The sequence below is a fragment of the Abrus precatorius genome, unplaced genomic scaffold (genome assembly GCF_003935025.1).
Source record: "Abrus precatorius isolate BTA unplaced genomic scaffold, Abrus_2018 Scaffold10, whole genome shotgun sequence".
Classification (NCBI taxonomy): domain Eukaryota; kingdom Viridiplantae; phylum Streptophyta; class Magnoliopsida; order Fabales; family Fabaceae; genus Abrus; species Abrus precatorius.
In genome coordinates, this window is record NW_020874292.1 from 10,479,658 (window position 1) to 10,491,312 (window position 11,655).

Here is an 11,655-nt window from a genome sequence, read left to right on the forward strand (position 1 = left end):
CAGAAAATGGATTAGTTGACCCAATCATTGGTAAACCATCAACCCGTAGTCCAAGTAACATACCAACATCTTCTAATGTAATTGTGCATTCTCCACAAAGTAAATGAAATGTGTGTGTTTCAGGTTTCCATCGTTCAACAAGAGCATTAATCAAAGGACCGTTGATTTGCATATGACAAATTTTAGAAACCTGATGAAACCTAGCATCATGTAAAATTTCATTTATTTCTTCTCTAGGTGGCATTATGGATAAATGACGGGACCGTAATAGTCTCATTTCCTGTTATAAAAAAATAATATTAATAAACACAAATAATTTAGGTGAAATTTATAAACAAGCAATAAAACAAATTATAAATTATGATATTTACTAACTTACTAACAGAATATTATGTTAATAAAATAAAACAACAGAATTTATTTCATAAATATTATAATTTATTATATTTACTAACTAATTATTCCAAATGTTCTAAACTATATTTTCAAAATAATTAATAACACTTTAATATGAATTACAATATGTTAATAAATGACAAAAACAGAAATTACAAAATTTAATATTTTAATACGGATTTAATTATTATTTTGATTTTAAAAAATTTCCTTTTTCAAACTTTTCTATCTTTATATTAAATATTTTCAATTATTACTTAGCATTATTTTTTCACAAATTTATTTATCAACATAAATACAATAATAACAATTAATTATAATATCATAAATGTATATTTAGTAATTTTTATATACTCACTAATTATTACATTACCATGAATATTTATAACAAATTTGTAATTAAATTCATATTTTAATTAAAATATAAAAATTAAAACACTTACATTTAAATTACGGATGCTTTCTGAAATATGCTGACTTGAATCTCATGTAATATCTCTAACCATCTTTTAAATATTTTTTTTGAATTTAAGTATTTTTCACTCAAATATTTTTCATTCACTCATAACACTCCTTCTTCATGCTCTAAAAAAATTCCAGAATGCTCATTCTTTTTCCTTAGTTTTTCTCCCTCACTTCCTCACGCATGCCTTCCCTTGCACCAGAGCCAGATTTATAGTCGCCCTTAGCGACTTTTAATTGCTTTAATGATTGATACACGTGATAAGGAACAATACATTGTTGCAGGTTTCTGAGAAGTTAAAGATCGCCAATGGTGATTTTCAAAGATTCCCTGCTGAACGATTGGGTCATTTGGTCTCGTTCGCAGATAATAGGATTTAAGAAAAAGAAGCAAACTTCATGAATGACTACGACTTGCTTAGTGCAAGTCTGCGTGATTGGTTGGACACTCTCTTCGTTTAAGGTCTTAGCTTGGTCACTCTATTAAGCTTTCCCATCAATAGACTTGCTGGGGTACAAAAGATTACTATTCAAAGCATCGTAAAGACTTATGTCTTATATGGAGCTGGATGTGAGCTTCTCGCCTACAGATCTTACTCAAAAAGAGTCAAGCGGACGCATAAAAAAAATAGCAACAGTACTCTATTTTCACTATTGATAAGCCGATCTGGCGTTATTAAAACTCCCATGTATCTATTGTTTAACAGCTCAAAGAATCCAACTCCAGCAGCATATTTACTGATATAGACGAAACGCGCTCCACTGGGAAAGTTAGAGGAACAGTGCTCCCTAGTCCGAATCTAGTCATGCCGCTGGGAAAGTTGGAGGAATAGTGCTCGTAGTCCAAATCTAGTAGTCATGGGATTAAACTTTATGAATGTCGCTGGGAAAGTTTGAGAAACAGTGTTCCCTAGTCAAACATCGCCAATGGCGATTTTTCAGAAGGTTTTTCAGAGATTCTTGCATGCATTCATGAATGGAAGGGTCAAAAATCGCCTATGGCAATTTTTCAGATGTCATTCAGGTTGCAGCTTTTTGTCTGAGCCATGGAAATCTAGCCAATGACGATTGTTGAAAGGCCATATTCACGTACATTCGCCAAAAACATCATATTTTCTGTATATTGTTTATATTTTACCATATTTAAATTATTTTGCCTATGGGGGGAATGGGTCTTTGAAAATACTTGACCTTAATAATGACTTTTTTCTCGTGCAATTTGAAAAAATGAAGGACTATAACACGCCCTTTTTGAAGGGCCTTAGTTAATTCTTGATTATTACCTCTTAGTTCAGAGGTAGAGACCCTTATTTAAACCTAAAGACTATAATCTTAGGAAGATAGCAGTTTAGGTTAAAATCCCTGACCTTCCCTTGGAACTCTATAACGACAAATTTATGTGGCAGGTGGGTACCTGCCTGGGGTCAATGTTAAAAGTTGACCTCCATACTTCCTTATTGGGTAAGGAAAAATTTGCTAGAATATGCATAGAGATAGATTTAAGGAAAAATTTGATCCCATCCTTTAAAGTCTTAGGACAGGAGTTCAAAATAGAATATGAAGGTTTACACCTTATTTATTTTTAATGTGGTAAGTATAGGCATAGACAAGAAAAATATGGTGAGACCCCTAGGTCTAATGGAATTAACTTAGAACAAGAGCGTAACCAAACCACTACCTTAGTGGCAAATGAAGGAAACTCACTTCACAAATTTGAAGCTGATAAAGACTTGATAATGATTGAGAAAAATAATATTTGTAGTCTTAAAAGGACCAGTTTGGTCCTTGGATTCTTGCAAAAAAATCTGTTAGGAAGAAACCTTATTCTCCGTAATCATCTGGCTCTTTAACATGCCATGGCAAGAAAAGAGAAGTTCAATTAGGATCTAAGTTTGATGTTTTGGACAGGCATGGACAAGATAAGACTTCTGACCTTGGACCTATGTCTGTTAGGGAACCTGAGATTCTAAATGACATTGATGGATTTCCTGATAACCTTGCAAACCATAGGTTATCCTCAAGAATAATTAATAACCCCAAAGCTAGTGCGTCTATCAAAAAAATTGCAAAACCTAAGCATGCACCTAAACATAGCAAAAGGGCTAGTGAAAACTAAGTGCACCAAAAATCTGAAACAGTAATCATGGTTGGTCCTGATCAGGACAAGCCTAAAAACTCTGATAACCAGATAGGCCAAGATACTCTTGTCCTAATGAAACATTTCCAAAATATGATTCAGAATAACCCTAATATAGGGCACTCCATTCATGACCTTTTAGGCTTTAATTTAAGAACCTCTTGGAGGGACTAGGAGTCTACACAACAGAAACCCACTAATAGACCCCCCTGATGAACCATTTCTCATGGAGCTTGATAAATATAAAGGGATAACCTAGGATAATTCTGATAAGGGCTTGTTAATAGATAGTGATAGTGGTATCTACCAGCATCTTAAGGATGCTACAAGGAATGACCATTAGTATTATGAATTGTCTTTTTTGAAATTGTAGAGATGCTGGGAATAAGACTTTTCATATACTGATCAATGATTGAATTCTCATACATAAACTAGACTTTATTGCTATTTTTTAGCCTAGAATCAGTTCTGATAAGGCTGATAGGGTGATTAGGAAACTTAATCTTGATGGTTCAGTTAAAGTTGATGTTGTAGGATTCTCTAGAGATATATGGTGTTGTTTATGTGCTTTCTCCTCATTTACACACTGCCAGGTAGCTACTCCTTGTTCGTACCACATTGCCTCGACGATCACTCCTCGTCCTTGCCTAGTGCCTGGGTGTCATAATTTCTAGAGATTAATGTTTTCAAACAGTTCCCTTATACACCTCCTTCCCCTTAAGTCTGATCATCATGGCCTCTAGTTGAAAATTAGGGATAAAAATAATTTTGTCCCTATTGGTAAGGCTTTTAAGTTCCTTGCTTCTTGGCTCTCTCATAGTGACTTCTCCAATCAAGTTAGGAATTCTTGGATTGCATTTAGATCTTGAACTAAGAATATAACTGCTTTCCAAAGTAATATCACTGACTGGAATTTTAATGTGTTTGGTAATATCTTTAAACAAAAAAAGAGGATTTTAAATAGAATTAGGGGTATCTCCTGCAAATTAGCTACTAGTGATAACCTTTTCCTTAGTAATCTCATGAAAACCCTCTAGATGGAATAGTAAGAAATTTTAAATCATGAGGAAATGTACTGGTTCCATCAGTACAAGTCCAATTGGCTTAAGTTGGAAGATAGGAATATTGGCTTCTTTTTCAGATCTGTTCTTATGCGTAGAAAAAAAAAACCCATATTAAGGCCCTTAGAGATGTTAATTATAACTAGGAATATGACCCCACCAGACTTAAAACCCAGGTTGTAAATTACTTTAAAGATCTCTTGATAATAACAGTCCTATGGATCATGCTCTAATTACTACTTCTTCTTTCCTTCCCCTGAGGGATCCTAAGATAGCTATCTTAAATGTTGAGTTGTCTCTAGAAGAAGTTAAAGCTTCTCTCTTCAGCACGGGTAATTTCAAAGCCTCTAGGCCAGATGGAATTCATGCCTTCTTTTTTAAAAATCAATGAAATTTTTTATCCCCCTTTATTTTTAATTTTGTCTCTAACATATTTAGTAATCCTTCTAATATTGCTGCTGTGAATGACATCTCCATTACCCTCATTCCTAAAATAGATAATTCTGAGCTACTGAAACATTTTAGGTCTATCTCTCTATGTAATGTTAGTTATAAAATTATCACAAAGTTGCTAGCTAATAGAATTAGGGGTTTATGCCTCACTTAGTCTCAGCTAATTAAACTAGCTTCATTAAAGGTAGGCAAAATGTTGATAATACTTTGATTCTTCAAGAAATAGTTCACTCCTTTAGCAAGCTAAAAAGTAGGAATGGCTATATGCTCATTAAGCTGGACTTAGAAAAAGCCTATGGCAGCCTTAGATGGAACTTTATAAAAGATACTATTTAGAAAATTGGATTAAATAATGAGCTGATTGAACTGAATTACCATTGTATCTCTTCCTCCACTATGACTATTAATTGGAACAGTAGCAAAATTAAGGAGTTTAAGCCTCGCAGGGGTATTAGACAGGGAGACTCCATATCTCCTTACATTTTTGTTCTTTTCCTTGAAAGATTGGCCCACTTAATTTAGGATAGAGTTTCTAATGGAAGCTAGACTCCCTTTCTCTTTAGTAATCAGAGACCTAGGTTGTCTCATTTTTCTTTGCTGACAAAATAATCCTAATTGAAAAAGCAAATAGGACCAATGTTGATGTGATAGGCAAGACCCTTAGTGATTTCTATTCTATTTTTGGTCTTTCAATTAAAACTGACAAGTCTCGAATCTACTTTTTAAGAAACTGTAATTTTGTGATTTCTTGAGAAATTAGTCTCTGCTTAGGTATTAATCAGGTTTCTCAGTTTGGCAAATATTTGGGTGTCCCCATTAGTCATCTTGCTCCATCTAGACAAGACTTTTCATTTATAGTTGATAAGATTAAGATGAAGCTCTCCCTTTGGAAAATGAAACCCTTTTCATGGCAGGTAGAGTCCTTTTTGCTCAGTCTTGCATCATGAGCATACCAACCTACTTTATGCAGTCCTTAATCATCCCCAAATTTGTGTGCAGAAAGGTTGATAATATTTGCAAAAGGTTTATCTGGGGGGTCTTTAGGTAGTAGGAAGTGTTATCTAATTAGTTGAAAGAAAATTTGTAAGCCTAAGGAGGAAGGGGATTTGGGTTTTAGAAATATTAACCTTGTCAATCAAGCTTATATTATGAAGCTATGGTGGAGGCTTATAACCTCTCCTAATGAATTATGGGCTCAAGTTTTATTTAGAAAATACAAATTTGTCTTAGGTAGGTCTCCTTACTCTAGGAATAGTCAAAATTACTCTTCTTTATGGAAGAATATGTTGTTGGTATGTGCCTCCTTCTGTAAAAGATTAGGCTGGATTTTAAGGGATGGCATGACTATTAAATTCTGCGAGGACAATTGGGTTTTTAAGTATCATAACCTTTCTAATTTTGCCCTGCAACTTATCCTAGCTAATGAGCTAAATATGCCTATTGCTTTTTTCTCTACCCAAGGCAGTTGGGATTGGCCTAGACTAAGGTCCTTGCAACATACTTCTCTTTGTGAATCTATTAGTCAAATCCCTCCTCCTAGGTTGGATGGGGGCCAAGATCTTTTTTACTGGAAACATGCTACAAATGGTCTTTTTCCATTAAGTCTGCTATAAATTGATTGACCCTCTTGAGGAAGGTGAGGAAAATCGTTATAGCACCTTTAACCTTGTTTGGAAGTGGAAGGGTCCTCCTAAAATCTTAGTATTCCTTTGGAAGGTTGCTCATGGCAGGTTGTTAACAAATATTGAAAGGGTTAGTTGTGGTATGGCCAATTCTCCTGACTGTTCTAGGTGTAGAGATGCTGATGAATCTGTCATTCATGTTCTTAAAAACTACTAGTTTGCTAAACAGGTCTGGGATAAATTAGTTCCTCTTGATAACTGGCCCTCTTTTTTTAGTAAAGGCTTAATTAGTAGTTGGTTGGAATACGATATGTCTTCTCACAACTTTCAAAATTACTCTCACTGGAATACTCTTTTTGGTATGGTTGTCAGGAATTTATGGAGAAATAGGAATAACTTTATATTCCCAAGCTCCCCTTTGAATATTGATTCTTTATTGCTTAAGATTATGCAAGATGCTAACTTTTTTTCCTGATCTGTGGCAGGGAGAATCTGAAAGTTAGATATGCTCTCGTGGGGACTAAAATCTTAGTTAAATGACAATTGCCTCTTCATCTGCAGTTTAAGATGACTGTGGATGGGTTTGCTTCTCAAAGTGTTGGGTTTGCTGGATATGGTGGCCTTATTTGTGACAGCCATGATAGACTCCTTGCTGGATTTTATGGTGTCTTGGATCCTTGTCTTTTTCTTGCTACTGAACTTTGGGAGATTTATTAAGGAATCAAGCTTGCTGTCCTAAAGAACTTTTAGATAATCTGGATTGAGAATGACTCAAAGAAGGCTATGTCCCTTGTTGTTAATTTTTCTAATTGTAATTGTAACACCCTAAATTAATTTTCAAGTAATAATTTCACAAAATGAGAGTAATAAATTTTCATTTAAATAAAAGTTCCCATCACAGATTTTCATAAAATAGTTCAAAGTAATAAAGGATTAGAAATTTATATCAAAGACTGCTATAAGACTAATTCAGTTACATCATAGTTTCAAAATACAATCTAAGTCCTATAGTAGTTCATCCTTCCTTCACTGAATCCGGTGCTGATCGTCTTGATCACCTGAAAAATAAATGTAAGGGTGAGTACTCTACACTATTCAACGCACATAAATATAGAGACTCACATCAAATACTACACATTTACTAACATATTTTAAATCATGCATTCACAAGACAAGCATTTTAGTTACAATCATCATTCATCTATTCCAATTTAAAATACAATCGGTACACTCACTGCACCAACATTTCACACACGTGCGTTTTTTGCACCTAGCCACGCTCACTGTGGCACTGTAATCACAGTTTCACATCATGAATAGTCGTCGGTTACCCCGCCTCACGGATACTGCATGGGCAGTCACGGGTCACTCAGCAAAAGTAGTGGTCAAAGGTCTAGTCATGAGGAGAGTGTGTGGCCTATGGTGTACCCATACTTACTGTTGGTGTCACCACCACTCTCTCTTCCCCAAGGTATTTTTACTGTCTCCATCTTCCATACTTCCAGTGTATCGCTAAACCATTCATAACATCATTACAACCACATTTAACATGCTTCATTCACACACATTTTCATTGCACACAATATTCATATCTATACATGGCACTGAGGCCTACGTTCATTTATATTATACGACACAAATGCCCACACCTATTCGCGTTACATTTAACGCGCAACAATTTTATGCACACAACATTCAACATTATCCACATTCACAAATCAAGAGCATAACATCCCTACCACAATTAAATTACCCTATCACAACCATCATTCAATGTCTATTTCATCCTATCTAACATGGGATTCCTATCAAAACATACATATTCTGACCTCCTATCTCAATCACATGGTCACACATAGTAATTAAACGAAATGTAACAAAAATAAGATAGAATATAGTCCCTTCTTATCTCGAATTGAAGACCCACACACGAATTTAGCTTTAGGATGTGTTCCTCACACGAACTTAGTGAAGAACCCCATGAGAACTCAATGAGAATCGAGAAAATAGTGAGTGGAACGAGAAATCATAAACTCTAACCATGGAAACTCACCTCCAAGCATTCCCACACAAATCCAACCTTCAATCTAGCTCATGACTCGGTGAAATAGGGTTTGGGAGTAAGGGAATTGAAGAAATCTCGAAGAAAAAGTGAGAAATGAATATTTCCCAAACTCTAACCCTTTTAAATCTCTTTCTGGTCGCGACACTCTCTCTACAGCGAGACATTCTCACTGCAGCGAGGGACACCCTCTCTCGCTACAGCGAAAATCTCAAAGGGAATTACATTCTAGTTTCTGCAGAATCTCGCTACAACGAGACTGCACCTAGAAATACACCCAAAACTGTGACTTTGTCTCTTTAGCGATAGACCTCTCGCTACAGCGACAAGGCGATAGTTTCACCCCTTCTCCCAGTGCTGCAACGAGGGACATCATCTCTTGCTACAGCGAAAATCTCAAAAGGAATTGCATTCTAGTTTCTGTAGAATCTCGCTACAGCGAGACTGCACTTAGAAATACACCCAAAATTATGGTTTTGTCTCTATAGCGATGGACCTCTCGCTACAGCGACAAGGCGACGGTTTCACCCCTTTTCCCAGTGCCTTCTCGCTACAGTGAGAACGACACAGTTTCATGCCTCACGCCTAGGGCCCTCTCGCTATAGCGAGAATGCCCTGCAGCAACATCCACACTTAGCCTGTATACTTATATATATATATATATATATATATATATATATATATATATATATTCAATCTATCCAGTCTAGTCAATCCAATGCATTCACTTCATACGTATATGTACATATATAATAAATACATAACACATCAAAGTCCACGTAAACACTTACATTAATAAACAATTTATATTACAAAATTCAGGGCGTTCTAGTAATCACCCTTTATTTTATATAATTAGGGTGATTAGAATGTTGTTGAAAGGTATGCGCTTTATTAGATTCAGTCATGTTCTTAGAGAAGCCAATCAATGTGATAATTGACTTGCTAAAGTTAGGGTTGGTTGTGGGATGCCTTTTTATTGCTTTGATCAGGCTCCCCCTTCCTTATATCCTTTCTTATAACAACTATTTGATATAATTTGTAGCCCCTTCCTTTATTTGAAATGGTTAATGAAACTTGAATTAAAAATAAAAATTTTATTATCTCAAAAATTTGCGAAAAATTCTTATTTATGAAAATTAAATTTAAGGTGTTACATCCCCTTGCTTATATCCTTTCTCAAATATGGATGCTTTAGGTTCATGGCATCCTAGATGTGTTTCTTAGGTCTTTATTATCTTTGGGCTTCTTAGCACCATTTACTAGCAAAAAATAAAAAATAAAAAATATTCCTTTCAATGTCATTTCAAAAGTAGAACCCTCTAGCTTTGTTTATGAATATGGGTTTGATTTCTTATTCTTAAATAAAAAATTATTTATTACTTTTAAAACTCATAAAATATTTAAAATTATACTACTAATTGAATGAACAAATGTTAATATTTTGTTATTTTAATTTTAATGTATCATTAATATAAAATATTTTTACACTAGCAATCAGTTTTGTGTTGACGCTTTATTTTAAAAAAATTAAATATATAAACAATTATTTTGAAAAATGCATTAAAAATTTGAATATATAAAATTCAGTTCGTTAATGATAATAAAAAATTATTAAATAATACTGTTTATATTTTTTATTAGCAACGCATTAAAAATTTAATTATTTAGCATAAGAAAATTTAAATTTTAAAATTGTGTCAATTTATTTAAAATTATATTAATATTAATCTATTTTAATGAGTGAAGTAACAAATTTATATTATATTTTATAATTACATTACGAGAAGATCATACAAAGATAAATAATAATCTTACTCGATTTAATATATAGAGACAATATAAGTTTAAAAACTCTTATATTCAGTTTAAATTTTTTATTTAATTTACATCTAATAGGTTATAATTTATTATTTTATTGATTATTAAATATAAGTTAAATAAAAGACTTAAATTAAGTATAAATTTTTTAAAATTTATAGTAATATGAAAAGATTCTTTTATATATATATATATATATATTCTAAAACTTTAAAATTAAAATTATAATAATTAAATAAGAGAAGGCAACAAGAACCCCGAAACAAGATATTACTGAGGACGAAAGAGCCCTACATGTGCATATAAAGATGGTACATGGCCAGGTATTGTACGCAGCGATGGGACAGTAACAACATCCCCAGCTATATCATCTCTATGCATTATGCAACTTGTGGTTGTGGACGTTCCCTTCATTAACTTTCTCTTATACACATGAAATATTCTCTACGTCCTCTCCCTACCTTCTTACGCTACGTCTATTTGGTACGAGGAGAGTGATCCACCACACACCCCACTTTATCACCATGCATTTTAATCTGTTGTGTTACTACTATTATTATTATACAAAGGCCAAACATGAAACCCCATTCCAAAATAACCGACGAATCCAGTACTGGTGCTCATCATTTGATGGGGAGTTTGACACCATAACAACACTATCAATATCAATAGCGATCGAAGTCTAACTATGATTTGATTTGATCAGAAATAATTGAACAAAATTAAAAGAAATACTAGCTGGAAGCTATCTCTGGTCATCTTAATTTCTTCCAATAAATCATGCGTCATGACAACTGGTAATCGATGTATCCTTGATTTTGTTCTCTTTCTGTTGTAGCAAACTTTAAATTATCATGGCAGCACATGCACTAATGCGACGTAGTATAGGATTAAATAATTGCCACGCGTAGTGATATGATTGGTCAAGATTCAATAATTGAGCATGGTTTGGTGGTACAAACTATGTTTCCATAGCCGTACTTAATAATGTTTGGCGTGTAGTTAAGCATGGTTGAGATGTGATAAACCCAATTATTGAGAACCAATCAACACTCAATAGTGATTATGATGACGTCGGTGCTGGCCCAGAAGGATCGAGAGTCGGTTAAGGTGGAAGGAAAGTGAGTTTTGTTGATTAGAATTGGACGGTTGAGATTTAGCGTGTACGGTATAAAGGTGGGGACGATAGTACCATGTACTGTTGTAGTACAGTAAAGAGGGCATAGATGCAGAGGAAAAAGAAGAAAAGGAGTTGACGGTAGTTTGGTTAGGAAAAAGTTGAGTATGGTAGGGGATTTTTGTCAGTTAGTACAAATGTGTATAACATGAACGTGGTTCCTACAGAGTACCACGTGAACCCCTTCCTCATCAACCTCACAAGTTACGAGGCACAATTATTATTAAAATTAAGATCTCAGAAAATTTTTTAAAAAGTTTTTATTTTCAATATTTTTTCTTTTAAAAATCTTAGTAAGTATCCTAAAAATCTTTTATTCAAGACAGTGATGAAGAGCTATGCAAAATTTTAAGAACAACTAAGGAATTAGAACTAATTGCGTTGATCGAATTCAAGGGTTAGTTTAAGGATTACTAATTTATCGTCCGTGTACATAAAATTTAATATAATAAAATTATTTTTTA